Here is a 6,276-nt window from a genome sequence, read left to right as displayed (position 1 = left end):
GATCAGTCAACTAGAAAACAGAAATTCCTCTGTCCTTCCTTTGCCACAGAAAGTGAGCTCCATATCAGGGTTTATTTGGAGACAGTCGCACCCTGTCTGGGTAGAGTGCCATAGTGTCATAGCTCACACCAACCTCAGACTTTTTTTGAGACAAATTTTCACCTGTCACCCTCAGTAGAGTGCTATGGCAACATAGCTCGCAGCAACCTCAATATCTTGGCTCAAGTTATTCTCTTGCCTCAGCCTCCCAAGTAGCTGAGACTACAGGCGCCCACCACGACACCCAGCTATTTTTAGAGATAGGATCTCGCTCTTGCACAGGCTGGTCTCGAACTCCTGAGCTCAAGTGATCTGCCTGCCTTGGCCTCCCATAATGCTAGGATTACAGGCATGAGCCACCGCACCCAGCCAAATATCAGGGTTTAGAATACAATCCAGAAGACATTTCTTCTGGCTTTATGGGAATAGTTCCATCCTGATCCTAAATCAATAGTTTACCCAAGTTATGAATCTGGACTCAATCACAAATCCCAAGAAAGGATCCACGGCTATGAAGGATCAAGTCCTCATAATAAACAATTGATAAGATTCATTAGTTTATGAGATGGTCATGTCTTCTTTTTTAAAAAGAACTAATGCAGCTCAGTGCCCATAGCACAGTGAGTAGAGCGCAGCCACATACACTGAGGCTGGTGGGTTCGAGCCCGGCCTAGGCCTGCTAAACAACAATGACAACTGCAACCAAAAAATAGCTGGGTGTTGTGGTGGACGCCTATAGTCCCAGCTACTTGGGAAGCTGAGGCAATTGAATCGTTTAAGCCCAAGAGTTTAAGGTTACTGTGAGCTATGATGCCAGAGCACTCTACTGAGAGGGACAAAAGTGAGACTCTGTCTCAAAAAATAAACAAATAAATAAAATAAAAAAGAATTAATGGGTGAGTACAGTAGCTCATGCCTGTAATCTTAGCACTCTGGGGAGGCTGAGGCAGGAGGATCACTTGAGCTCAGGAGTTTGAGACCAGCTTAAGCAAGAAGACCTTGTCTCTACGAAATATAGGAAAAATTAGCTGGCTGCTGTGGCCAGTGCCTGTAGTCCCAGCTACTTTGGAGACTGAGGCAGGGGGATTTCTTGACCCCAGAAGTTTAAGGTTGCTATGATCTAGGCTGATGCCAGGGCATTCTAGCTTGGGGCAACAGAGAGAGACTTTGTCTCAAATAATAATAATAATAACAACAAATTACCCACATACACATGGACAAATGATTTTTGACAAAAGTACAAAAGCAATTCAGTGGAGAAAGAATAGCTTTTCAATAAATGATGCTGAAATCATGAGCTTTCCACATCAAAAACAAAAAAACTTTAATCTGTATGTTTACTATGTATAAAAGTTAACTCAAAATAGATTATATATCTAAATGTAAAACCTGAAACTATAAACGTTCTAAAAGAAAAGTGTTGTGAACTTGGGTTATGCAATGATTTCTTAGAAATATATGAAAAGTACAAACCATAAAAGGAAGAAAAAATCGCTTGTTGGCCTTTTGGCTAAGATCAAGTGTAGTATCTATTCTTATCAGTTTAATATCTGATACATCCTCTATCCATAAAAGGAAGAAATTGATAAGTTAGACTTCATCAAAATTTAAAATGTTGCTCTTTGAAAAACACTAAGAGACAAGCCACATACTTCGCAAAATATGTCTCTGCTAAAGGCTTCGTGTCCAGAACATGAACACGAAACTCTAAAAATCCAACATAAGAAAGCAAACAAGTCAATTTTTAAAATGTGCTAAAGATTTGAAACAGACGCTTTAATAAAAAAGAGAGATGGAAAATAAGTACATACAAAGATGCTCAACATAATTAGTCATTAGAGAAATGCAGAGTAAAACTACAATGAGGAACCGCACATGCCTTGTAATAGCTAAAAAAAAAAAAAATTAATGGCCATACAGATTTTGGCAAGGATATGAAACAGTGGGAACTTTCACAGGACAGCTGCCTTGGAAAACAGTTGGGCAGTTTCTCAAAGATATTTATCCAAAAGAAAAGGTAGCTTAAGTCTAGAGAAGACTCATGTAAGAATGCTCACAGCAACTTTATTTGTAATATCAAAATAGAAACAATCCATATGCCCATTATCAATAAAACAGAGAAATAAATTTTGGAATGTCTATAAAATGGATTATTATTCAGAAATAAAAAGAATAAACTACTTCTGCTCAGAACAACATGCGTGAATCTCAAAATAATAGTGCTAAATTAAAGAAGCTTAGTAAAAAGGAAGACATACACCTCCGCCCCTGTGGCTCAAGTGGCTAAGGTGCCAGCCACATACACCTAAGGTGGTGGGTTCAAATCCAGCCCGGGCCTGCCAAACAACAATAACGGCTGCAACCAAAAAATAGCCAGGCGTTGTGGTGGGCGCCTGTGGTCCCAGCTACTTGGGAGGCGGCAGCAGGAGAATCGTTTGAGCCCAGGAGTTGGAGGTTGCTGTGAGCTGTAATGCTGCGGCACTCTACCCAGGGGGACAGCTTGAGGCTCTGTCTCAAAAAAAAAAAAAAAAAAAAAAGGAAGACATACTATATGATTCCATTTATATAAAATTTTAGAAAATGCAGACTAATTTAAAGCATCAGACAAACAGATCAATGATTGTCTGAGGCCAGGGGCAGAGGCAAAAAAATGTGGGAAAAATGAATTACAAAGGGGAAAGAGGGAATTTCAGGGAATAACAGATACATCCATTTCCTTAATTTTGGAGATGATTCTGTGAGTATGTTTACAATGTATGAAATGGTAAACTTTAAATATGTGTGGTTTATTGTATGTCAATTATACTTCAATAAATCTGGACAGAGACAGAGAGGGAAAGAGAGAGAGAATTCATGAGTGAAAATATAATGTATTATTATGAGATCCTACAAAATGGGAAAAGTGTGGCAGAGGCTGCAGCTCAGATTCTCTCCTCCCCGCAATATTTAGGATGGAAAGATCCCCCAAAAGACAGACCCTTCCACAGATCCTTTCCGCAAACTTTTCCTTTACCCGAACTTCCTTCCTCCCCTCACTCCCTGTTGAATATCAATGTATCTTTCAAGCCCAGCCTAAATCTAACCTGCTCCTTGAAGCATTCCTTGTATTCTCCCGCAAGGGCTCATTTGTGGCTCAGCATGTGCTCTCCTAGCACCTGGAAATTCAGTGATATATCCCCTTGGCACTCTAGAATGTAAGATTTATGCCTTCCCCTGTTCCCAAATGACCCTAAAGGTCCCCAACTGCTGATTTGTCATTTTATGAGGCACAAACATGATTCCAGCCACCTCGGAGGTCCCCACGGAGGAGGAGTAGCTGAGGTAGAGAATGAGCAAGCTCTATCAACGCACCTCCAACCTAGCGTGGTTGGCCTCCACGTAATATAAAAATTTTTATTCTGTCCTTTTTGAAAAATGGACTGCCCTCACCCCCCCCAATAAAAAGAACTCTATCAGCTGGTGATGGAAATGATGAGTGAGTGAAGCCATCCAAGAAAGGGATAGTTCTTGCCAGAAAAATAGCTTTATAAATTACTTTAATCTTTTATTAAGAATCTGGAAGTATCACTTTAAAATCTTAGCTATACTTCACAGCATTTTATGGAGAAAAATTATATACTACCATGGCATTAACAAGATGGGAAATTTGAAAAGGCTTTGGGCCTTGACCCTCAATAATGTCAAAGGCTCCCAGTAGCTGAAGTGAATACTCATCAGATTGCATTATAGTTATGTGTTTAGCTATCTCCCCCTAGCTAAGGACCCAGAGCTAGATCATCTGGGCTCACTTAATAACTAGGGAAACTTGAACAACTTACTCTGCGTGCCTTGATTTCTTCATTCTTAAAATGGTAGGATAATATCTACCTAATTACACTAATTTTGAGTATTAAATATGGCAATACAGACCAGGCACAGTGACTCATGCCTATAATTTCAGCACTTTGGGAGCTGAGTTGGGAGGATCACCTGAGGCCAGGTGTTTGAAATAAGCCAGACCCTATCTCTACAAAGAAATCAAAAAATTAGCTAGGCATGGTGGTGTATGCCTATAGTCCCACTACTTGGGAGGCTTAGACAGGAGGATCACTTGAGCCTACGAGACTGAAGTTGCTGTGAGCTATGATGACACCCCCGCCCTCCAGCCTAGGCAACAGAGCAAGACTCCCCTTGAAAACAAAAAGTCAATATATAAAAAGCACTTAAATCACTATCTGGCCCATCAAAAATAATTGATAAATGCCAGTAGTTTGTTTAGGAGTTTCTTCTAGGACAGACTTTATGTTTTAGGGACCATTTTTTAAATGTCCAGTTCTCCAGTGGCTTTCACAGTGCTTGGTACATTCTTTGTACTGGTGCAAAGAATGAGTGAATGAGCCAGTGAGTAAGTGAGTGGGCCTGCCACTTAGTTCCTGAAGTCAAAGTTGCTTTGCTCTGGTGGGCTGATCTGGTATCCAGATACCACAGTTATGCACAACATTCCCACCGCGATCATATCCAACCCCGCAATCCATCTGCAACTGCTGAGAATCATGGTGCCATGGCTGAGAGTGAACAGGAGGAGCAAAGAGGAGGACGGAGGCCACAGCCTGATCTCTGTCCCTCATTTGGCCACCATGAGGATGAGGGGTGGAATCTGACCAAACTGAGAGACACAGACAGAGCTGCCTTAGGATTCGGGTAGCACCCTGAATCCTGAGGTAGCCCTTGACCCCTGGAGTCTATTCCTAATCCAGAACCCAGAGTGATCCCCTTAAGCCCTAAATTGGGGCATATTATTTCCCTGTACAAAACCTTCCAGTGGCTTCCTGTCTTATTTGGAACAAATCCAGACTTCTCACAATGGCCTAGAAGGTCACGATCCAACCAGTGACACCTCTCCCATCTCATCTCCCGCCTCAACCCTCCTTACACACTCCACTGCAGGCTTTGTGCCGGATGTAGGCCTTCTTGCCATTCCTAGACACTCCCAGGAGACTTTCTTGGAGCCTTTGTGCTCACTGTTCTCTCTGCCCGCTATGCTTTTCCCAGGAAATTCATGGTTCACTCTGTCACTTCAGTTAGGTCTCTGTACAAATGGCCCCCTCATCAGGGAGGCATTCTCCATCCAGTTATCTAAAACTATGTGAGAGCCAGTTCTTTATAGAATGTCCCCAAAATATTCTCTACATGTTGGCCACCTCTTTGTAAAATTTTGTAATGAATATTTTGTAAATAAAGGTACATTTAGCTATAGTTTCTCATTTTCCCTCTGTGTGGTGATGTTGGGGGCAACTTTCGGGACACCCCATTATTTTACGCGTTGCTCTAGTTCCTGGCACAGAGCACTCAGTAAACACTTATTGATTGACGAGATAAATGAAACCTCAGATGTCTACCTGCTTTCTGCTTCTATCTCCCTCCCAGAGCAAAGTCCTCCCCCAATGGACGCTTCTCCCTAGTAATGAACTGTCTGCATCCAAAGATAGCTCCTGTACCCCAGAAAAACAACAGAGATGAAAGTGTGTTATTGGAACAAAAAGGAGCTGCTGATTATATAATACCTTTGTTGGGGAAACTCAAAGATCCCTGGTTTGACAAAATGAACTAGCATTTGCCAGTGTTTTCAAGTAAAGGAATAAGGTACAAGGTGTTCAAGAAACGGAAGTCCTGATAACTGTGATTGTTGAACAACTAAAGTAGCAGAGGGGGATACAAAATGAAGGGAGAAAATCATCGATGAGACTCGCCTTGAGTGGGGCTCAAGAATATGCATTTTAGCAAGTTCTTGAGTGATTCTTAAATAACCAGCATAAGACAGGCCTTTGGAAAGAGTCTTAGCAATTTAGTGAAGTGTGAGGCTACACATTATGGTAGAAAGACATAGGCTATTACTGCCAAACAGACCTGGGTTCAAATCATGCCATCACTACTTATCTGTACAACACTCTGCTATCATTACCTCTCTCGTCCTAAAGTTCCATTTCCAATTAGAATAGATAATTACACCCATCCTGGAGAACTGTTGTGATGATTAAATTAAATAACATATGTGTCATGTCTGGTACATAGCAGGTACTTAAAATAGACAGTAGTTTTTTTACTATTGTTTTACTGGGTGCTTATACCTCTCTAGAATGTTCCCATGGCTAACTGGTATTCTTACCCCCACCCTACTATGGATCTCACAGAGATGAAAAGGGTCCATTCTTCTACAAAGAAAAAAATCTTCACCCCATACCCTCCCTAGAGTTCCTC

At 41.4% G+C, this 6,276-nt stretch overlaps 1 pseudogene; it reads left to right on the top strand.

Moving 5' to 3' along the window:
* Positions 1 to 1,529: 1,529 nt before the first annotated feature.
* Positions 1,530 to 1,640, top strand: LOC111726643 (annotated as a pseudogene).
* Positions 1,641 to 6,276: the final 4,636 nt, after the last annotated feature.

Source organism: Otolemur garnettii, unplaced genomic scaffold (assembly GCF_000181295.1).
Source record: "Otolemur garnettii isolate 467f Iridium unplaced genomic scaffold, OtoGar3 scaffold00073, whole genome shotgun sequence".
In the NCBI taxonomy this organism is placed as follows: Eukaryota; Metazoa; Chordata; class Mammalia; order Primates; family Galagidae; genus Otolemur; species Otolemur garnettii.
This window is presented reverse-complemented; position numbering and strand designations above follow the sequence as displayed.